The sequence below is a fragment of the Gracilinanus agilis genome, chromosome 4, assembly GCF_016433145.1.
Source record: "Gracilinanus agilis isolate LMUSP501 chromosome 4, AgileGrace, whole genome shotgun sequence".
Lineage (NCBI taxonomy): Eukaryota > Metazoa > Chordata > Mammalia > Didelphimorphia > Didelphidae > Gracilinanus > Gracilinanus agilis.
This window is the reverse complement of record NC_058133.1, coordinates 418,073,642-418,098,469: the sequence shown is the minus strand read 5'-3', so window position 1 is coordinate 418,098,469 and position 24,828 is coordinate 418,073,642. Positions and strand designations below refer to the sequence as shown.

The 24,828-nt window shown below is 36.1% G+C and overlaps 1 pseudogene; it reads right to left on the bottom strand.

The window, feature by feature from the left end:
• Positions 1–16,682: 16,682 nt before the first annotated feature.
• LOC123246652 lies at positions 16,683–16,912 on the bottom strand (annotated as a pseudogene).
• Positions 16,913–24,828: the final 7,916 nt, after the last annotated feature.

Genomic DNA, 24,828 nt, shown 5'->3' with positions numbered 1-24,828 from the left:
AAGTTTCTGAGGCCAGATTTGAACCCAAATTTGAACTCCTATCTTTAGGCCTAGCTTTCAATCCCCTGAACCACTTGGCTGCCCCTGCTGAGAGAATTTTAGTTCAGAGATGGGATACAGGAGAGGCCTTAGAGATTATTCAGTCCAGCTTCCTCATTCCCTGTATCCTCATTTATAGGCTCAGGAGATATTAAGTTAGTTGTTGAATACATATCATCAGTAGTATAACTAGGTTTACACCCAAATCTCCTGACTTTTAGTTCATGGCTCTTTATTTACATTTACATCACATTGCTCATTCCCAAACTGGTCCACAGTATCCAGGAATACAATAAAGTCTCAAAAAGCAAAGAACTAACAATTAAACACCAAGAGTTTCTATAAAGTTGGAGAAAGAACTCTAGCAAGTTGGACAGAACCCTTGGGAAGGATTTAAGATAGGACATGGACAAGACTTTCCCAAATTAAGAACTGTAGGTGCAGCATGATCTGTACCACTTGAAGGACCATTCATATCACTGAGGTAACAAATCTAACCTCATATCAGTGATGAAGACAAATAATCTGGCTTTATTTTCCAAAACAGAATTGAACCCAGTGGGGGACAGCTGGGTGGCTCAGTGGATAAAGAGCCAGGCCTAGAGATGGGAGGACCTAGGTTCAAATCTAACCTCAGACACTTCCCAGCTGTGTGACCCTGTGCAAGTCACTTAACCTCCATTACCTAGTCCTTACCACTCCTCTGCCTTAGAACCAATACACAGTATTGACTCCAAAGTGGAAAGTAAGGGTTTAAAAAAAAAAGAATTGAACCCAGGAGATCTACCTTTAATGCTGCTACACAATAAACAGTCACTCCCCAAAGGTACCCTGACCCTGAATTTCTCAGAGTAAAGGAATCTTTCATTGCTCTTCTAGATATCCTCACAGCAGGTAGGCAAACTTTGACCTCTTCATTACATTTGGCATCCAAGAACTCCCTGGTACAAGTCTTATTATCCAAGAGGTTTAAAAGATAGTCTCATGGTAGAGAAACAAATAGTTTAAGAAACACTATAAAACATGAAGCTAAAAGATGAAACACTAAAGATAACTTTTCTTTTAAAAGAAACATGTAAGGACAGTCTAAATTACTCCATTTGTTTTTTTTTTCCTAATGTAGGAAAGAGAATCCAAATGTTAAAAAAGTAATTATTCAGGCAAGTTTAGCAATAGACATTGCTATTTGAAACCAATCTGAACCAGTCACATCATAAGTGTTTGTTGAATTTAAAGGAACCATAAGAACAGGACCCATGGACAGTGAGGGATTTGGAAGGTTTCCTTTTTTAAAACTTTAGGTTATTGTTTAAACTTTATTTGAAATGAAATTAGAGGCAAGTAGCATTCTCCCAGCTCCTCTTAAAGTAATGAGGTCGGTAGCAATAGGGTAGGCATATGAGGGAATATTAAAAGGAAAGAAATGGTCTCTAAAAAGAGAAGTTGGTGCCTACAATCTTACTTTAATTGTGAATAATAGTCTTATCACAACATTCAAATGCCTTAATGATTACAAGTGTCACCAGACTGCTACTGCCTGAGGCTACTGGAACCCAAGCTCAAAGAGAGCTCCTGCTGGATAGGATATACTGCAGTGTATAACTGCTTTTTCTTCTTTAAAAAAAAAAAAAAGCAATATTTCCACTTTATAAAAAAATGCAAGAAAACAAACCAAAATGAAGCTTTATTTTTTCTTAAAGATAAACCTCTAATGCAACCTATTTTTTTAAAAACTTTGAAATCCTAACAGTAAGAGTTCAGTTGCTAAAGAATGTATTCTCTTCTTACAAACCAATTCTTGTGAGTTTAAATCTATTTAGAACACATCTTATCATCATAATGATAAGATGTAATAAACCCAGACTTGACACTTCAAGCCCTTAGAAACTTTTCGATTTAGAAAAGCAGCCAGGACACTCTATACAATGTTTCTCTACATCTGAATGCATTCTCACTGTGTGTCTGTCTCTGTGTGTCTGTCTGTCTGTCTCTCTCATTGAGTTCTAAAAGCTGTTTACTATTCTGGGCTGCAAAAGAACTTTCTTAGGGAAATAAGGAACCCAAAAAGTTAAGTCGATGGAATCCTTTTACTCTCCACCCTAAATCAGTTGTAGCAAAGGCAGGCATGCAGTTCTCTATTGGAGTTCTTCCATTTGACAATATTAAACTTCTCTTTTGTGTCAGTTCTTAAGTCTTAATCGGAAGCACCCTGCCCTTACTTCCACAATCCACTCAAGGAATTAACTCTCCACCAGGATTCCCAGCAGATTAGGAAGAATGAAAGTAAAGTACTCTTTCTTATTAGACAACTTTACAAAGAGGTCTGTAAGTGGTATTTGGGAGAAAACCCCATTTCAAGTCAATTTTAGGAAGTACTAACTTAAGTGGGGTTCAGACTAAGAAAGAGAAAGGCAAAATGACTCTGCGCCTGGGGTGCTCCAAAGGGGTGACCGACCCCACTTCCCGGGCGAAGAGAAAAAGAGAGAGATCACTCCTCGCTTCCCACCTCCCGCACCCAGGACCTGCAGCTCCACGCAAAAGGAAGATTGGAAGAAAAAAAAAGATAAATGAGAGCTACGGAGGAGAAAGAGACAGAAGAGGGAAAGGAAGGGGAAGAGTGCTGCTTCTTTAAGCACTGGAGCAAGCTGGGACCCTCCTCCAATCCAACAACCAAAGCTCCGTGAAGGTGGGGCAGCAACGGGGGATGTAGTTGGAGCCAGCGGCCAAGTGCGCGGAGAAAGCTAGGATTGGCATGCATGAGGCACTCCAGTGCCAGAGCTCGGTGGGCAGGTGAGGGAAGCCGAAACTAGCCTGTGTCTGACTCCCACGCCCTCAGGCCTGCCTGCCGCGCCCCCCCTCTCCCCGAGCTGGCCGAACGATAGGGGGACGGCGTCCTTTGTCTGAAATCTCCCGGGACGGGCGAGTGGGCTCCTTACCTCGGCTCTCCCCTCCTCGCAGCCTGCAACCCACACCCAGCAATCGAGCACGGGAAACTCTCCTCCAAGGCACCTCTTCGCCAGCTCTTTCAGTCACTGGGCTCCGCGAGCCGGCTAGCAATAGTGGTAGCCGCGGGAGAAGTTTGCTCCTTCACTTTGTTCCAAGACCGCGCTCCGCGTCGTGGCTGCCGCGGTGGCGGCGGTGCTGAGACGCCCTCCTCCCAGCCGAGCCCTCCCCTACCTCCTCCCTTCCACACTCTCCCACCCTCCCCTCCTCTCTTCAACAGCCCAGCCCCAGCGGCCAATCCCCGCCCCGCCCCGGCTGGCCTGCTGCACCCCCCGGAGCGAACGCACCCCGGGACCCCGGCTACCCGAGACTCGCGGCAGGCGGAGTACGTGGAGTGTAGAGCCTGCTCTTGGCTCCTGCTGGGCAATCCTGCCCAGTTCTGTGCCTCAAGAGCCCCCTCCACCTGAAAGGATGATTTACTTCCAGAGGCACAGGCGGACACCCGTATGGAAAAACACATCCAAAGCCACACTCGATGCCTGGAATGGTTTGCTTTCAAAGAGGAAGACGAAAAAATGTGTCTAAAGACGAGCAATTGTTCTTCAACTTCCAAACAAAAAGTTTAATTTTAAAAAAAGCACTGCTAGAGAAAGTGTCTGTCAACTCACAGAGCATCTTCCCAAGCTTTTCAAATCAGTTGACACCCAAAAGGAAGAGAAGCGGGGCGAGGCAGTAAGAGGCCAGCCCCTCCTTCTGCTCCCACCATTCTATTTCCATAATCCCGAAAGAAGGGAGTAGGCAGTGCAAACAGATGGGGGGAAATGAATTCCTGTCATATGAGAGGTGCCAAAGTCATTTGATCTTCACCTCAAATTCAAAGGGGCCCTCAAACTGAGCAGGTAAAGAACTTTGGATCTCTACACAATGGCATTAGTTTCCTTAATGATGCTTAATGTCAACTGGGAAATTGCAGCTAAAATGGAGCTTCCCCTCGAATACAGACACCCCGTTCACTCCCCCCTCCATCAACATTCACAATCAAATTCTGCCTCACTTTTGTTTGTGCATTACTGTTTGTATATTCATTTTACTCTGATGATTACTATTACATATTACTATGGTTAAGTGACTTAAAAGCTAAAATTGACCAAAAGCCACTCTCTATGTCTGAAAAACCTTATCTTCTTTGATCTTTCCTCTGAAGCTATTTCCCTTAAAATGCCTCATAGAAAGTTATTCACTATTCAAGGTAAGCAAAAAAAAAAAAAAAAAAAAAAAAAAAAAAAAAAAAAAAAAAAAAGGTCCCAGTTGAAAAAATAAGAATATTTTAAAAATGAGCAGGTGTTAACTATAATAGCATTTAGATTTAATTATCCATGATTATCTATGCATGATTCCCAAATCTGCATAGTCAGTCCTCCTTTCTCTCTGGAAAGCCAAGTCAAAATCATAATAGCTTATTGGATCTCTCCACTTCACACTTAAGGTGTCAAAAAAGAGACTTATTGTGTTACCCTATTCTTCCTCTCTCCCTAGCTTTCCTATTTCTGTTGAGTGGGCCATCTTCCTTCCATTCTCCAAAGTTCACAGCCTCAGAGACTTCTTCCTTCATTTTCTCCTCAGTAGATCTAATCAATTGTCTTATTTATTCAATCTTTTGGTCAGTCATTTTTCAGTTGTGTTAGATTCTTCCTGGCCTCGTTAGGGATTTTCTTGGCAGAGATACTGGAGTGGTTTTCCATTTTCTTCTCCATAGCATTTTACAGATAAGGAAACTGAGGCAAACTGGGTTAAGCAACTTGCCCAGGGTTACAATATCTGGTAAGTATCTTGAGGCCATATTTGAATTCAGAAAAATGAGTTTTCCCAACTCTAGGTTGACCACTCTTCTCACTGTACCATCTTGCAGCCAAGATGCCATACTATTGTGCTATAAGAAATAATGAAGAAATGGTTTCAAAGAACTCTTTGAAGACTGAGATGAACTGATAGAGAGTGAAATGAATAAAATCAGGAGAACAATTTGTAAAATGACAACACTATTATAAAGACGACTTTAAAAGACATGGGACCCTTCTAGTGCCAAGATGGTAGAATAAACTAGGAAACCTCTTAAGACCTCCCCAAAACCCCTCCAAACAAATGAAAACAAAAGCCTCATATCAAATTTTGCAGTTGAGAATCAGTTTACCAAAATAGAGCAGCCTGAAAGATCAGTACAAAAGATATGGCTGGCTGGGGTGGGAGAGGAGCAAGTGAGGCCAAAACCCAACCTGCCTGCAAGTCTCCTGCAAGGCTCCCTACTCCCTATCCCAACCCTGAGCAGAGAGGCTCTGACCCCTGTCCCCATAGTGTACATCATTGTGTCCCTGCTTTTGGAGCTATTCAGAGATGACGTTCTGCCCTCAATACAAGTCAGCAGTGAATTCTCAGACCAGTGCAAGCCAGCAGTAAAGCTGCATACTGGTATAAGCCAACAGCTGGATTCTGAGGCCTGGTGTAAATCAGAGGCAAAGCCCCAAGCCTAAGCATAAGAAGCATGGTATAGTGGCCTCTCCAATTCACAAAGAGTTCTGCTCTATAGTTAAAAAAAAAATCACAAAATAAACTGGTAAAAATGGATAAAAGACAAAAAAAAAAAGATTCTAACCCTAGATAGTATAGTGACAGGGAAAATCAAGATACAATCAAAGATGTGGACAATGTTGGCAAAATAGCTACATGTTAAACATCAAATAAAAATGTAAATTGGTTTCGGGCCCAAAAAGATCTCATGAAAGAATTCAAAAAAAGACTTTAAAAATTAAATAATAGATATAGAAGAAAAATGGGGAAAAGAATGAGAGTAATGAAGGAAAACCATGAAAAAAGAATCAACAACTTGGTAAAGGAAACAAAAAAATAGGAAAAGATATCCAAAAATTTGCCAAAGAAAACAACTTCTTAAAAAGCAGAACTAGCTAATGGAAAAGGAGATACATAAGCTTGCTGAAGAAAATAATTCTCTAAAAATTAAAATTAGACAAGTGGAAACTAATGACTTCATGAAGCTTCAAGAAACAAACAAAATCAAAAGAATGAAAAAATAGAAGAAAATGTGAATTACACATTGGAAAAAAACTGACCTGAACATAGATTGTGGAGAGATAATTTAAGAATTATTGGACTGCCTATATGTAAACCATGATCATAAAAAGAATGTGGACATAATATTTCAAGAAATTATTAAGGAAAACTGCCCTAAAACCATCTTAAAATCAGAGGGCAAAATTGAAATTGAAAGAATCCACTAATTGCTTCCTGAAAGAGATCTCAAAAGGAAAAAATCTCAGAAATATTATAACTGTATGAGGAAAACTAGCTCCACCCACCTTCCCAGTGAGGATGGCCACTCATTCCCTGACTATAGCCTAAAGGGCTATTGTCAACATAGGCAAGGCATCTGGCATCATCCTAACCATATCCAGCACCTTGACATCAGTCTGAATGTTAGTGTGCAATGTTGCTATGGAGGGATGAGCTAATTGAACTTAAAAGGCTACACAAGGAAAGAAGAAAGGTGGTTGGCTTCCAGGACAGAGAGAAAGAGAGAAGATGCAGGGTATGCTTGCTGGGGTAAAGAGGTTTAGGCCTTAGTCAGCAAAACGGAGATTCAACCTTTCCTTTCTGATTAATAAAATAATAGAATCCACAGCCAGTCTCATATTTTTAATCACAACATAACCAAATTCCAGAGCTCCCAGAAGAAAGAAAGAAAAAAACAACTTTGAACAACCAGAAAGAAATCATTCAAATATCATGGAGCCATAATCAGCATTACACAGGAATTAGCAGCACTTTAAAAGATCACAAAGCTTGGAATAAGATATTCTGGAAAGCAAAGGAACTAGGATTACAACCAAGGATCATTTACTCAATGAAACTCAGTATATTCTTTCAAGGAAAAAAATTGACATTTAATGAAACTGAGAACTTTCAAGAATCCCTAATGAAAAGCCAGGTTTACAAAGACAATTTGACATTCAGTCAGAAGACTCAAGGAAAGCATAAGAAGGTAAACAAGAAAGAGAAAACATAAGGGATTCAATAATGTTAAACTGTTAAACAGTGTATATTCTAATTTCAGAAAATAATAGTTATAATTCCTATGACTTTTATCAAATTAGGGCAATTTGAAGGAAAATACATAGATAGAAGTTGTAGGAATGAATTATGTGTGTTGGGGTGATATTTAAAAAATTAAGGGAGGAGAAAAAGACTGCCCTGGAAGAAGAGGGAGAGGAGACTGAGAATGGGATGAATTATCTCACAAAAAAGAGGCATAAAAGTGCTACTACAAAGGAGAGGAAGATGGGGAAGGCAACTCTTGAATCTTATTCTCATTGGATTTAGCTCAAAGAGGGAATAAGTACACAGTAAATTAGATATAGAACTCTATCATACATTAAAAGTAAGGAAAGAAGGGACGGGGAAAAGGAAAGTGGAGGGGACCTATAGAAGGAAGGATGGATTAGAGACAGTGGTAGTCAGAAGTAAGACACTTCTGAGGAGGGACAGAGTAAAAGGGGAGAATGAACAGGGGAAAATAGGATGGAGAGAAACATACAGTTAATTATCATAACTATAAATGTGAATGGGATGAACTCAACCATAAAATGGAAGTGGATGACAGAATGATTTAAAAAACCAGAATCCTACAATAAGTTGTTTACAAGAAACACATCGGAAGCACACAGGTACATACAGAGTAAAGGTAAAGGACTGCAGCAGAGCCTATTATACTTCACCTGAACTAAAAAAAAAGCAGGGTAGGGGGTAGCTAGGTGGCTCATTGGATTAAGAGCCAGGCCCAGAGCTTAGAGATCCTGGGTTCAAATATGATCTCAGACACTTTCTAGCTATGTAACCCTGGGCAAGTCACAACCCCCATTGCCTAGCCCTTACTACTCTTCTGCTTTAGAACCAATATCCAGTATTGATTCCAAAATGGATGATAAGTGTTTAAAAAAAAGAAGCAGGGGTAGCAATTATGATTTCAGTCAAAGCTAAAGTAAAAATAGATCTAATTAAAAGTGATAAATAAGGGAATTTTATCTTACTAAAAGTTACTATAGACAATGAAGTAATATCAATACTAAACATATATATGCATCAAGTGGTATAACATACAATTTTTTAAAGAAGGTTAAATGAGTTACAGGAAGAAATGTAGACAATATTATGATACAATAAAATGATACAAGTGGAAGACCTCAACTTTTTCCTCTCAGAACTAGAAAAATCAAACTAACTCAAAAATAAATAAAAAAGAAGATGAATAAAATTTTATAAAAGTTAGATAGGACAGATGTAGAAGAAAGTTAAATGGGAATAGAAAAGAATATGCCTTCTTTTTAGCAGTGCATGGTACCTACCCAAAAAACTGTCTGTGTATTAGGGTAATCTCACAGTCAAAAGAAAGAAAAGCAGAAAAATACTAAATGTTTTTTAGTTATATAAAAGATCCTTTTCAGATCATAATGCAATAAAAATTACCTTCAACAAAAATCAATGAAAAAAGATGAATAATTAATTGGAAACTCAATAAGCTAATCCTAAAGAATAAGTGAATCAAAGAACAAAACAAAAAAACAATCAATAATTATATTAAGGAGAATGACAACAATAAAACAATATACCAAAAATTATGGGATACAGCTAAAACAGTGTTTAGGGGGAGATTTAAAGCTCTAATCACTTGCATCAATAAAAGAGAAAAAAAGAGTAGATGAATAAATTAGGAATGCAACTTAAAAATATGAAAAAAGATCAAATTAAAAATCCCCACTAAAGCACCAAATTGTAAATCCTGAAAATTAACGGTGAGATTAATAAAATTAAACATAAGAAAATAATTGAACTAATAAATAAAACTAGAATCTAGCTTTAAAAAAATTAAACAGATAAACTATTGGTTAATCTGATTTTTAAAAAAGAAAGAAGAAAATCAAATGACCATTATAAAAAATGAAAAAGGTGAATACATCACCAACGAAGAAGAAATTAAAGTAATTATTAGAAGTTATTTTACAATTGGAAAACAAGGGTATGCCCTCCAATTGGGGAATGGCTGAACAAATTGTGGTATCTTTTGGTGATGGAATACTACTGTGCTCAAAGAAATAATAAACTAGAGGAATTCTATGTAAACTGGAATGACCTCCAGGGATTTATGCAGAGCGAAAGGAGCAGAACCAGGAGAACATTGTACACAGAGACTGATACACTGTGGTAAAACCAAAAGTAATGGACTTCTCTATTAGCAGCAATGCAATGATCCAGGACAATTCCAAGGGACTTATGGAAAAGAATACTATCCACAGTTAGAGGAAGAACTATAGGAGTGGAAACACAGAAGAAAAACAATTGCTTGAACACATGGGTTGATGCAGACATGATTTGGGATGTAGACTCTAAACGACCACCCCAGTGCAACTATCAATAATATAGAAATAAGTCTTGATTTCTGACACATGTTAAAACCAGTGGAAATGTGCATTGTCTATGGGAGGTGGGGGGTGGGGAGGGAGGTGTTAGGAAGGGTGGAGGGGAGAATAAGAACATGAATCATGAAACCATGGAAAATTTTTTAAAAAAATAAAAATTCAAAGTCGTAAAAAAAAAATTTATTTTACAAAATTATATGCCAACAAGTAAGACAATTTAAGTGGGATGGATGAATATTTACAAAAATATAAATAGTCTAAATTAAGAAGAGAGGAATTAGAATACTGAAATAATCCTGTCTCAGAAAAAGAAATTGAACAAGTCATCAATGAACTCCCAAAGGAAAAAATACCCAGAGCCAAACTGATTCACACGTGAATTCTACCAAACACTTAAATAATAATTCATCCTAATACTATACAAACTATTTGGGGAAATAGCTGAAGAAGGCAACCTACCAAACTCCTTTACAACACAAATATGCTACTGATACGTAAACTAGGAAGAGGAAAAGCAGAAAAAGAAAACTATAGACTAATTTCACTAATGAATATTGATGCAGAAATTACAAATAAAATATCAGCAAGGAGATTACAGTAATATATCACAAAGATAATACACCATGACCAGGTGGAATTTGTATCAGGAATACAAGGCTGGTTCATTATTAGGAAAACCACCAGCATAATTGACTGAATCAATGACAAAAACAACATAAATCATATTATTATCTCCATAGATGCAGAAAAAACCTTTGCCAAAATACAAAATCCGTTCCTATTAAAAACACTAGAGAAGGGGGCAGTTGGGTAGCTCAGTAGACTGAGAGTCAGGCCTAGAGACAGGAGGTCCTAGGTTCAAATCCGGCCTCAGACACTTCCCAGCTGTGTGATCCTGGGCAAGTCACTTACCCCATTGCCCACCCTTACCACTCTTCCACCAAGGAGCCAATACACAGAAGTTAAGGGTTAAAAAAAAAAGTAAAAAACAAACAAACAAACAAAAACACTAGAGAGCATTAACGAAGCTTAAACTAAAATGATAAATAGTTTCTCATTAAAACAGCAAGTACTATCTGTAATGGAAATAAACTAAATGCCTTCCTAATAAGATCAGGAGTGAAGCAAGGATGCCCATTATCTTACTCAATATTGTACTAGAAATGCTAGCTATAGAAATAAGAGAAGAAAAGGGAATTAGAATAAGCAATAAAGAGACAAAACTATCACTATTTGTGGATGTGATTATATACTTAGAGAATCCTTAAGATTCAAGTGAAAAACTAGTTGAAATAATGAACAAGATTAGCAAAGTTAAAAGTTATAAAATAACATCACAAAAATAATCAGCATTTCTTTTGTTACCAACAAAGCCCAGCAACAAGGAATAGAAAAGGAAGTTCCATTTAAATTATATATAAAAATTATAGATAATATAAATTGGGTGTCTACCTACCAAGACAAACTTAGGAATTATATGAACAATTACAAAACACTTTTCACACAAATAAAGTCAGATTTAAACAATTGGGATAATATTAATTGTTCAGGGGTTGACTCAGCCAATATAATAAAAATGCCTCCTACCTAAACTATTCTACATATTCAGTGATATACTAACCAAACTGCCCAAAAACTATTTTATGCAGCTAGAAAAAAGAATAGCAAAATTCATCTGGAAGAATAAAAGATCAAGAATATCAAAGGAATCAATGAAAAAATATAAAAGAAGGTGGTTTAGGAGTACTGGACCTGTACCTCAAAGCAGTAATAGTAAAAAAAAAAAAAAAAAAAAAAAAAATGTGGTATTGGCTAAGAAACAGAGCAGAAGATCAATGGAATAGATTAGTTACACAATGCATAATAGCAAATGACCATAGTCATTTATATGTTTGGTAATAGTGTTTGGTAAACCAAAAGGTCCAAGAGTTTGGGACAAGAAATCACTATTTGACAAAAACTGCTGGGAAAGCTAGAAAAAGATACTGCAGAAACTGGATATAAACCAACATCTCACACCATATACCAAGATAAAGTCAAAAATGATGCATGACTAAGACATAAAGGGCATGGGTGCAACATTAACAAATTAGAGGAGCATAAAATAGTCTACCTGTCAAATTTATGGATAAATTAAGAATTTAGCACCAAAGAGATAGAAAGTACTATGAGATATAGAATAGATAACTTTGATTATATTAAACAGAAAAGTTTCTACAAAAACAAAACTAGTGCAACCAAGATTAAAAGAAAAGGAGAAAGTTGGGGAATCTTTTTTATGGCTAGTATCTGTGATAAAGACCTTATTTCTCAAATATATTGAGAACGGAGTCATCAAATTTATAAGAATACAAATCATTTCCCAAGGGATAAATGGTCAAAAAATATGAATGGGTAGTTTGCAGATGAAGAAATCAAGACTATAAGTAGTCACATGAAAAAATGCTCTAAATGACTATTGATTAGAGAAATGCAAATTAAAACATTTCTGAGGTATCACCTCACAACTAGCAGGTTGGCTACTATGACAGAAAAAAAATAAATGTTGGAGGGAATATGGGGAATTGGGACACTAATGCACTGCTGGTGAAATTGTGAACCAATTCAACCATTCTGGAGAGCAGTTTGGAACTATGCATGAGGGATTTTAAAAGTATGCATGCCTTTTGTTCTAGTACTACCTAGTGGTCTGTGTATCCCAATTTTAAAAATCCAAAATTTAAAAAGGGGAAAGGATCTTTTCATACCAAAAAAAATTGTTATTAACTCCTTTTGTGATGTCAAAGAATTGAAAACTGAGGAAAGATGTCTGAACAAGTTGTGGTATATGATGGTAATAGAATACTGTTGTGCTATAAGAAATGATGGGAAGATTGATTTCAGAAAAACCTGGAAAGACCTACATGAACTGATGCAAAATGAAGTAGCAGATAGTAATAGCAATATTATATGAGGAACATTTATGAATGACTTAGTTATTCTTAGCAAATCAGTGACTCAAGACAACCCTCAAGGACTCATGATGAAAAATGACATCTTCCTTCAGAAAAAGAACTGAAGGAAACTGAATGTAGACTGACATACTATGTTTCACTTTATTTCTTCATTTTTTCTTTAATTTGTTCAAGTTCTCTTTCACAAAATCACTAATATGGAAAAGTGTTTTACACTATTACACATATAAAATCTATACTGGATTACTTGCTGTCTCAGGGAAGGGAGTGAAGATTGAGAAACATAGGGAAGTTGAGAATGTAGCTCAAACTTAAAACAACAATGGTTAAAGATGATTTTTTTATGTGATTGAGGAACAAAATAAAATAGTATATATAAAAAAAGATATGAGAGTTGTGATCAGTGTAATTATCAGGGGACTAATGATGAAACACGCAACTATTATTCCCTATTATTACTAGGTAGAGCATGTCAGAACCTGGATTTTAATCTAGATTTGACTCCAGTCAGGGTTCTTTCCATTTTTGCCCCACAGACTTTCTATTTTAGTGCCAGCCCCTGGGATGGAGGTGAGCATTGGAGAGCTTCTCCTAGATCCTTTTCCATTTAAAAAGCAGTCTCAGGGATACTCTTCTGGATTTCATGATCTTCAGAAACTCATCATTTTGCATTGATGAAATCTATTCTAGCTTATCATGCCTTCCCACTTGGATACTCTAGCTTTTCAATTTCCTTTTATGTGTTGTTTTTTCCATTAGATAGTAAACTCCTTGAAATAAGGTACTCTCTTAGGTCTTTCTTTGTATTCCCCAGCACTTATTACAGTTTTCAGAACATAATAAGACTGATTCTGACTGCTTCTGCCTCCTACACAAGTTAAAACTCTGCCACAAGCTTTAAAGTCCCTACACCGAGGAGGACAGTGACAAAGCCAAATAGAAATACTAATCATCATTCAGTTTAATGTCTTTTCCCAAACAGTTGAAATCAAACTTTATAGCCTGCTAGTAGGAAAGAATCAGGACTCTAGCAATTGTTAATTACACTAAATCCATTTCTCTCTCTCTTTTTTTTAACAGGCTTATTTGCAGTCTCCCACCCATTGCCGAAGGGGCTAGTTAATGGGAAAAAGAATGCATCCAGTCAGACCAAGCTTTCCTCTCGGTTCTCAGCTTCCTAAACAATTCTGCCAAGAGATTAAATTGCCTAGGGTTAGTAGAGGCTTCCCAAGAGGGTCCTCCCTGAGTAGGGTTCTATCTCACTGAAAGCTTCTTGCCAACCTTTTGTGAATTCTCTTTCTGCTTGGTTTAGTTTACTTTCTTTTTCAGCTGTTTGTAAAGAGTGAAGGAAGAATATTTTCTCAGTATTGTTTGGCATATAAAACAAGACTGCTTCCAGTATTATTGACAACTGAGGTTTAGTCCTCTTCAGAACCATAATCTGGGGGGAGCCACCCTCCTTGCTGCTGATTCAGCAGCAAACACAGGTGTATGTTTGCCTTAATCAAATGGGGAGGTGGGGGGAGAATGAATAAATCCTTTCTATTTATTTCTCTTTGAAACATTTTTTTTTCTGGTCCCATACACACCCAGATATTCTTAGCAGCCTATTATATGATACCAAAGAACCAGAAACAATGTAGGTGAGCATCAATTAGGGAATGACTCAATAAATGAAATGAAACAAAGAAATGAAGAATATGAAGAATTCAAAGGAAGCATGGGAAAGTTTATGCAAACTGATGCCCAGTGAAATGAGCAAAAACAAGGAAACAATATGGACATCTAAGTAGGGCATAGGATAAAGAGCAAGATTTGGAGTCAGGATGATTTGACTTAAAATCCCACATCAGATGCTTACTTTACTTTATGTGATCCTAGACAAGTCACTTAATTTCTTTATGTCTCAGTTTCATTGTCTATAAAATAAGGATAATAATTGACTATATCACAAGGGGATCAAAAAAGATAATGTGTAGAAGGCTTTCAAATCTTAAAGTGCTATGGACACAACTTCCAAAATGAAAATTGAGACATAGTCTGAAAAAGAGTTTATTTTGCAAAACATCCTTAAGAGTGCTCTCTGTCTGTCTCTCTGTCTTTCTGCTCTGTCTGTCATATCTTGTCTGTCTGTCTGTCTTTCTCGCCAGAAATCAGTGCAGGATAATCCATGATAGGTGATTGAAAGCAGGTAAAGGATCAAGCTGTTTTCAGCTTGTATTGAGAACCTCAAGGAGGTCACTTTTTTGTTCATTATATCCAAAGAGAAGAGTCAAACATTTCCAGCCATTTCTGACTATGAAGGTTATCATTGTTATGTAATTTATGGTTTTAATCATTTAACATTTAAGTTCTCTTAAATTAAATCTCTGGCAAGTAGAAAGTTTTATTTAATATTTCTAAACTTTAGTGATAATCATGGTAAAGATAATAATTGCTCACAGTTCTATAGTGCTAGATAGTTTACATAGCACATTCTTCATATGCAAATATTATTATTACCATTCTACAGAGTAGGAGAACCAAGCTTGGAAAAGTGAAATGATTTGCCCAAGTTCATGAACCAAGTAAATGGCAGAGTCAGGGCTCAAATTCAGATCTTCTGACTTCAAGCTCAGTGTTCTTTGCACTCGTCCAGTTAGTAAGCCAAGTGTGGCATAGAACCCACATATCAAGAGTCCTTGGCCTTATATAATACACAAAGCATGCAATTGTACATCTCTTTTTCCAGGACTAGGAAATGTATTTTTAAGCTACTCAAGGTATTTTCCATTAGACTGATGAGTATGAGGAGGGTTGTGCAAATTTTCTGAGCCAGTGAAATATATATGAGGTCTGAAGACATTTTTAACCAAGGTTTTACTATTTTAACTTTGTGAAAAAGGAGGTCTATGCAGGCATCTTTGAGGATGCTACTTCTTTTCATCCTAAACTGATTTTCAAAGGTCTCCTATATTGTTTCTTTTGACTTTCTCCTTACTTTTTTTTTCTAGTTTCAAAACTATGACATCATCTTCTAAGTCTAGGAATCCAAAGTCCTTTAACTTAAATGTGGTCTCTGTGTCTCTTGCCTCCCTGAACTAAACCTACCATATCTTCCTCCTGACAAGTTACCAGAGCCAGGCTTCTTTAAAGGAATACATAAAAGGAAATGATGAATGGTAGAATTTCTAGAAAAAAGCAAAAGGATTCCAGGATTTAACAATTTGTTTAATCCCACAGAGTCTGTCTCAGTCTGGGCACCACTGCTTCCTCCATAAGCCAGAAAACAAATCCAGACATTCTCATAAGGGACTGAATTTCCCTCAGTGATCATGAAAAAAAAAATACTATTCTTATATTATTGAATGGGTTTTTGCTCAGAGTATCATTAGATATTGAGGCACAAATTTAGCTCCTGTTAACCTAAAACATTGTTATACACAGGGGAAGACTATTAACTCTGAGTTTTATCCCCACAGCAGCCTCTTTTAAAAACACTTTTTTAACATGTCCCAAATGACTCATTATCTTTCTACCAAAACCTGCCTCCAAACTTACCTATTTCTGTTGATGGCTCCACGATCCTCTCAGTAGCCCAAATTTGCAACTACAGTGTTGTCCTCAACTCCTCAACTTGTATTCATCTCCCATATGCAATCATTGCCAAATCTTGTCATTTTTACTTCCTCATCTTTCATATCTTCTTCTCTTTACCCCTCAATTAGGTTTACATCCACTTATTGCCTAGACTATTGTAATACTTTCTCAAATCTTTCCCTCTCCAACCTATCCTTCACACAGCTCCTGCCAAGGTGATTTTCCTAAAGTTCAGTTCTGACCACATATGCCACTTTCCTATTTAATAAACTCTAGTGTCTCCCTATCACCTTGAATTAGTACAGTTAAAAATAAATTCGAAAATGTTGAAAATAAACAATGATCCCATTTGGGGGGTTTATATTAATTCTTTATTTCTTTAGCTTGCAATTCTTCTATATAGTACCATTTCTTCAACAAATAATGATTTTCAAACCAGACAAGACCAAATGGGAGCCTTGATTATATGGGCTAGGGCTATAGGGCTGAGAACCACAAATCTACAAAAACTCAATTTATGTTTTAAAAATATTGTATGTGATAAAAATACAGTAAAAATAAGGGTTGGGGAGTTTGTCCAAAGAGGAAAAAAATATACTGCTTAATGGACATGGTTCTAGGTATAAACTAAATTCATTTTTGGTTTCAACTATTCACCTTTGTGTTCAAGACTACATACAACTTAAGCATCTAAGTTATTTATGAAAGCCAGAATCATACTATAAATGTGCATGAAGAAACAAAGCAAGTGAAAACCAAGCTTGATCATGGCTTCCTTTATGTGTGACTTCAATTGCCCTTGGTTGTGTCATTCTGTAGGATCAAACTCTCCTGTGTTCCCACTTGGCACCATAATGAATGTGCAACGGGCAAGTTGAGGAGAAAAATGAACCAGTACAATGAAATAAGCATTCAATCAATTCTAGGATCACCCACTTGTTTAATTTTGAGCAACTAGACCTAGGATTGATGTAGTCACATATCTAAATCATGTGCTACAGAATAAAAAAAATAGCTAATTCAGCAAATAATGTGAACTCAGAAGTCAAACAAGTTACTCAAAACCAAGCCTATCAGCAAACTACTTTTGCTATGAGAACTTCTTCAAAATGATTTGTTTTCCCTTGTTTAAATTGCTGATTATGTAACAAAACAATTTGAAAATATTTGTCTTTTCATTTCTTAAAGGAAATTTTTAAAGTCAGGTCAAGAGGAAAAACTTGTGAGAATTAACAGACTGTATAAGAAACCTCTATTGACTTAAGTTTTTTCATGACATTTTAAATTTGAGATTCCTGTTTCTTTCTGCTTACACTACCTAGTGCCTTGTCCCCCACCCTACAAAGGTAAGCTTTCAAATGCATTCTACAAAATCTTAAGATTCACATTCCAAGCTAGTTATTCCTTTCAAACTAAAATGTTTTTGTTTTTACTTTACACAACTAGGTTAATAGATAATAGCAAGGGGGGAAATAGATGATAGCAAGAGACATCAAGATAGATTAAAAAAACTATATTTCATTTAGATTTTTTTTTCAGCTTTGAGGAATTAAGTTTCGATTTTCTAGAAAATTGTCGAATATGTTTAAAAAAACATTCAGTGGGTCCTAAAAATTACAGGATACATGACATCTTTCTGCCCACAATTTTCCCCTGTTACTGTGCCAAAGGTTTTTAAGCTTAGTCATATTTCAACTTTTCAAATAAAAAGGGGGGTGCTGGTGGAGTACTAACATCATACAATTCTAAACTTCCAGTAAAATCTGACTATTGCCCTGTAATGTTTAAAACTATTACATGTGTATGTTATAAGTCATTTATATCTTACCTGGGAACCAGTATCAGCAAACCCACTTTATGAAGGGCCCTAATGAAGGCAAAGGAGATTACAAGATTGTTTTAACAAATGTTCATGCAAAAATAAAAAGATAGAGAAGTACAGTGTACAAAATTATTTATTATGTTTTTATATTAAATATTTATTATGTTTTTTTATACTAAAATGTCATCTCTTACCTTAAATTCTTCTTATTAAATGCAGCCTATAGCTGTGGCCATGCATAGGCATATTCTGCCTACTATAATGAAAAGAGTACTACTTTTGGAGTCAGAAGATTAGGGTTCAAATCCCAACTCTACCATGAAGGACCTAAGTGATTTCAGGCAAGCCCCTAAACCTCTAGAATTCAGTTTCTTTATTTGTAAAGTGACCAGATGACCTCTCAAGTTTCTTTTAGCTTTAAATCAATAACATTATGGGGGACAATTAATTCCATAGGAACAATGAAATAAAAGAATAATCAGCCAGATAATACAAACTTGTTTGATCATAATAATTCAAAGCTTTGGTTGAGACAGCTCTAAGAGACTGAGATACAACAGATCGTGGATCCCTTCTCTGCTGCTTAGCATGATTTTGGCCTGACAACACCAAGAAAACAGAGGTTCTACCAGATCTGATGCTGTACCCTGACCTTGACGTAGTGACCTCATTTTGGTCTTCTTTTAGTGTGAAGGGCAACAACCGGCTACGTAGGGTCCACTTGCCTTTATTGGCATGGTTGCTATAACATGGTGGATAAAGAATGAATGCTTGGTAAAAGAGCAGCTGGGTGGCTCAGTGGATAAAGAGCCAGGTCTGGTGATGGGAGTTCCTCACTATAAAGACCCTTAACCCCAATTACCCAGCCCTTATCACTCTTCTGCCTTGGAACCAATACTAAGTATTGATTCTAAGAGAGAAGGTAAGGGCTTTTGCTTTTTTTTTTAAATGCCTGGTAAATTTTTTGAAAGTTCACAAAATTATTACTGTTGTACATTTTGAATAAATGACATTAGAGAAACTACGTACTTATGAATATTTATTAAATTATCTTTTTTAATGTTAAATTTGGAACTAGAGAAAAACATTCATTATTAAAAAGTCATGTATGGACTTGGAACAGTTAAATAAGAGCCTCCTATTTCTGAGAACATCCTTACTAATGTTAACTATAGGCATGTCAACAATTATGCAAAGAAACAGTCATGTTGCTATGTACTCCAATAGAAACACCCAGGACTTCTAAGTTTGCCTAATAGAAAAGGAAACAATTAGTAAGGACTCTCTCAATTACCCTGAAGTAAAGTAAATAATGAAAAACAAATTACTTTAAGGCCCTTATCCCTTTTCTTCTAGACTTTGTCATAGCCTCCTAACTGGTCTTTCTGCCTCCAATCTATCCCCTCCCAAATCTATTCTTTATGCCAACACCCAGGTAATCTTTCTAAGGTACCTCTCCGATAATGACACTTCTTTATTTATAAACTTTCAGAGATATCTCTTTGCCTACCAAATATGGTGTAAATTCTTAAATGCATTCTGCCCTAACATTCTCAATAGAAAAAATGTGCCCCTTAGCTATATGGATTAAAGCTGAATCAATTAGATAAGAAGACAGAAACCCTACACTAGGTAAAACCCTTATGGAAAAAAAAATCAGAGAACTGAAATGTATAAACCTATCTGACATATATAGTCCACACTGCACTGAGCACAGCTTACATAAGAAACCTCGTAGGGTTTCAGGATCTGGCTGATCAGTTCCTCCTTGGCAGTGGCTCATTTTGAGCCTTCTGTGTACCATAAGAAGTGGAAAATATTGATTATGACTAGCTATTGAAAGGAAAAGAATTTCAACTTTTGATGGTTGGGACTGATAATAGTTAGGAAGATAAGGCATCTCAAAGGTAAGAAAAGGGGGTTTTGTGCCCTGGTAAGGTAAGGAAAAGAATTTCAACTTTTGATGGTTGAGAGTGATAATAGTTAGGAAGATAAGGCATCTCACAGGTGAGAAAAGGGGGGGGTTGTGCCCTGGTAAAAGAAATTAGAAACCTAGTCTGTGTCAGCCATAGTTTATTCTGGGAAAAGACCAAGTCAGGTCTCTAAAACCTTCAACTTAAGAAAGTTGAGTATGTAGAAGAGAAAATTTATGATGGAAACTTTTTTTTTTAAAAAAAACAACAGACCTCTCATAGCAGAATTAATGAAGGAAAACAATACAGTGAATAACTTAGAACACATAATGGATAGGTTCTGAAAAAAAAAAAAAGAATGACAGATTTGGAGCTTAAGACATTCTGTACAAATAAAAGTAATGAACCTTGAAGATAAAATGCTTAAGGATGATAGATCTCCCATAAAAGCCCAATAAATTAAAAAACTGAATACAAAATACATGCTGAAAGTAGATAACGAGGTATAATTGTTTAAATCTATAGATCTGTGATATAAAAAACTCCTTACAACAAACTTTGCAAATAGTTTGGAGAAAGGCTTTCAGCTCTGAAGGTCTGTAATAATGAACAGGATTAAACACCATCCAAGAAAAGTCGGAGACAATATTGGGCTAAGATATTAGACAAAGTAGAGTATCTCAAAGATGTACCTCAAAATAACATACTCTGTAAGGTTGAGCCTAATCTTCAAAGACAAAGATAGATCTTCAACAAAAGAGAGGAATATAAATAATCCCCACAAAAGAAAACAGACCATTTAACTTATAAATACAAGAGAAACACAAGAAAGGTAAACACATAGTTACCAAGAAAAGACTTAGCAAAGAAATAAACTGTCATGTTTCTGGGCTGTTGGTTTTTTTCCTTTTAAAAGGAAATTGGGTCAAAAAGAAAAGACAAGAATGAAGAGGAATCATCAAGGGACACAAAGGATTTAAGGGGCTGAAGATTTAAGGGCATCATAGATTTAGAACTGGAAGGAAACAGACACCACTTAGTCCAGTGCCTTCATTTTATAGATGATGAAACTACAACCTAGAAAGGTTAAATGACTTGTCCAATGTCATTCAGGTAATAAGTAGTAGAGGTAGGATATGAGTGCAGGTCCTCTGACTCCAAATTTTTTTCTCTTTCCCCAACACTATGCAGGCTCTGTTATTATTGAATCAGGATAAGGGAAAAGTAAGAAATAAAGTGATATTATGTGTATTAAATTCCATAAATTCCTTAAGTGATTTAATAGCTTGTGTGTGGGGAGAAAGCAGTGTCGAGAAGGAGGAATAGCCAAACCCAACAAATTGTTGCATACAAGAAACAAATCTAAAAAGGAAGACTCATACAAAATGAAAATGACAGACTGGAGGAAAATTTGTTGTATATGAGAGATGATTCCAAAAAGCAATGGTTGCAGTTATTCTAGCAGATAAAGCAAAAATAAAACTTGATGATGTCAACAGAGATTGAATGAGGAAACATTATGCTCAATGTGCCATATACAATGAAAAAACATCATTATTAAATATATATATATATATATTCACCATATGGCATAACATCTAAATTAAAAAGGAAAAGCTAACTAAATTGCAAAAAAAAAAACCACCAATAGTAGCACAGCAATCTTACATGGTTTTAACATTTCTCCTTTAGATAAATCTAACAAAAAAGAAAAGAAAAATGAAAAACCAGAAATAAACGCACTCTTAGAGAAGTGAGATTTGAAAAAAATATAGCACCTTCTTTGTGGTAACACTAAGAAATATACTATTTCTCAGCATCATGTGGCATTTAAAACAGACCACATGCTAGTACACAGAGAAATTATAAATAAACATAACAAGGCACATTCTTCTCAGACCATGATGAAATAAATATAGTAACTAATATAGGAAACACAAGTAAAAGATACAAATTTAAATCTAGATTTAATAATAACATCATGACTAAAGAACAAATCATAGAAATAATTATTAATCAAAGGAAAGGAAATTAAAAAATGCAAATGTAGGGAAATACAGCTAATTTGGTCCACAGAGGAAATACTATATCTCTGAATGCATATATGAACTAAATGAGAAAAAAGAGGATTGTAGTATGCTATTTGAAAAACTAGAAAATCAAATATAAAGTGAGCACAAATGGAGAAATCTTAAAAATTAGAAGAGAAACCAATAAAAATGAATGTATAACTAAATAGGTACAGAAATGTTAAAGAAAAAGCTGGGTCTTTTTTTTTTTTTTTAAATTTTAAACCCTTAACTTCTGTGTATTGACTTATAGGTGGAAGATTGGTAAGGGTAGGCAATGGGGGTCAAGTGACTTGCCCAGGGTCACACAGCTGGGAAGTGGCTGAGGCCGGATTTGAACCTAGGACCTCCTGTCTCTAGGCCTGGCTCTCAATCCACTGAGCTACCCAGCTGCCACCCTAAAGCTGGGTCTTTTAAAAAGAATTACAAAATTAATAAACTATTAACTAAGTTGGTTGTGGAAAAAAAGAGTAAAATCAACCAAAATTTCAAAAATTAGCCAGGTGGATTGTCAACAGAGGAGAAACATAACAAACTATTAGCATCTACCATACACAATTATATGACACGAAACCTGAGAATTTAGAATTTATTAGCTACAAATGCATAAAATGCCCACATTGACAAAATTAAGAATAAAAATATTTTTTAAAAATGCCTCAAAAATTAAATGGAATGACCCATAAGGAACTACAAAAGAAGAAAAAATTCTGGCACAGATGGATTTGTAAGAGAATGGTATCTAAGAGCAATTAATATCTATGCTAAAAAAAATTCCCAAAAATTGAGAATGAAGACAACCTACTAAATGCCTTCTATGAAACAGATAAGGACCATGTGGATAAAAAAGGGAGAGAGATAAATAATCATCTAACTACTGTTGATTATTAATTAAAAAAATTAACTAAAATCCAAACAAAAAAGAATCTAGCAATAGATGCTACCAAAAAAAAAAATTATTCCCTATGACCAAGATAGATGAAGTAAATGAAAATCAAAGACTACTTCAAGGTTGTGGAACTTGTGGCTTGGCTGGTGGTGCCTTTAACATAAATTGGGTCATCCAAAGAGGGGTACGGTTGGAAAGAATTATAATGAGTTCCATTTTGGATATTTCAAGTTTGAGATGCTGTCTTGAAAATTGGTTTGAAATGTCTACTAGGCAGGGGCCAAATCCAAGATGGTAGAGAAGGTACACAGACTGCCTAATCTCTGCCAAACTCTCAGCCAAATAATTTTGATATAACACTTCAAAACAAATTCTGGAGCAGCAGAACCCACAAAAGGATGAGGTCCATCACATTGGGTTGGAAATGGGGGTGCAAACTAACCTGCCAAGGCAGGCCACACCTCTGCAAGCCAGCGCAGGTCTTGGAAGCTGCTGAATCAGCATCAGATACTTCTGGAGCTCTCATCCACAGACAGTAAAGGGCCAGTGGGTTGGACAACTGGTCAGAAGGAGATTGCAGGCGTTCCTTGCTGGCTTTGGGTACAGGAGTCTGTTGGAGTAGCAGTCCAGGGGTGAGGAAGAGCACTAGCACACAACAGGGCTTGCAGTTCCAGTGGAGCAGGGGACACTGATCACAGTTCCAAGGCAGGAGAGGGGAGAATGCATTGGGAGAAGGTGGAAGGGAAACAGAATGAGGTAAATCATTGCACATGAAAGAAGCATGAAAGAACTTTTATATTGGAGGGGAAGATGGGAGTAGTGGGGACAGGAGTGCTTGAACCTTACTCTCATCAGAATTGCTTCAAAGAAGGAAGAATAAACACAGTTAATTGGGTATAGAAAACCTTACCCTACAGGAAAGTAGGAGGGGTAAGGCAATAAGAAAGGGGGAGGACTGATAGAAGAGAGGGAAAATTGGGGAAAGTGGTGGTCAGAAGCTAAACACTTTTGAGGATAGGCAGAATGAAAGGAGAGAGAGTAGGATAAATGGGGGGGGGGGAAATAGGATGAAGGGTAATACCTAATAATCATAATGGTGAAAAAAATGTTTACAAACTCTCTAATTAAGGTCTTTTTTCCCCTCAAATAGAGAAATGAGTCAAATATATCAGAATGTGAATCATTCCCTAATTGATTAATGATCAAAGGATAGGAACAGGTAATTTTCAGACAAAATTACTAAAGCCACCTGTAGTTATGTGAAAAAAAAATGCTCTATATCACTATTAAGAAGAGAAATGCAAATTAAAACAACACTGAGGTGTATCACCTCACACCTATCAGGTAGGCTAAGGAAAATGACAAAACTTGGAGGGGATGTGGGAAAACTGAGACATTAATGTGCTATTGGGGGAGTTGTGAACTGATTCAACCATTCTGGAAAGTAATTTTAATCTATACCCAAAAGGCTATAAAACAGTACATACCTTTTTACCCAGCAATACCATTACTAGGCTTGAATCCCAAAGAGGTTAAAAAAAAAAAACAAAAAGGAAAGTGATCCAAATATACAGGAATATTTTTATGGTAGCAAAGATTTGAGAAGTAAATTGGGGGATGGCTAAGTAAATTGTTGCATATGCTTGTAATGGAATACAACAAGAAATGACAAGCAAGAGGATTTCAGAAAAACTTGGAAAGAAATTTATACAAATGAATACAGAGTGAAATAAGCAGAACCAGGTGAACACTATACACAGTAACAACAATACTATATGATGAACAATTGTGAATAACTTAGCTATTCCTGGCAATACAATGATCCAAAACAATATCAAAGGAGTCATGATAAAAAAAAAATGCCATTTGCTTCCAGAGAAAGAACTGGTGGAGTCTGTACTCGTACCAAAACATACTTTTCCACTTTCTTAATTTTCTTGTTTGAGTTTCCTTCTGGAAAAGTCTTATTATGGAAAAATGTTTTTTACATGATTGCACACATAAAATCCTTATCAGGTTTCTTACCATCTCTGTGAGAGAGTAAGGGAGAGGGAGAGAATTTGAGACTCAAATTTTTTTAAATGTTAAAAATGTTATTTTAAAAATAAAATATTATCAAGTTTATGAAAAATATC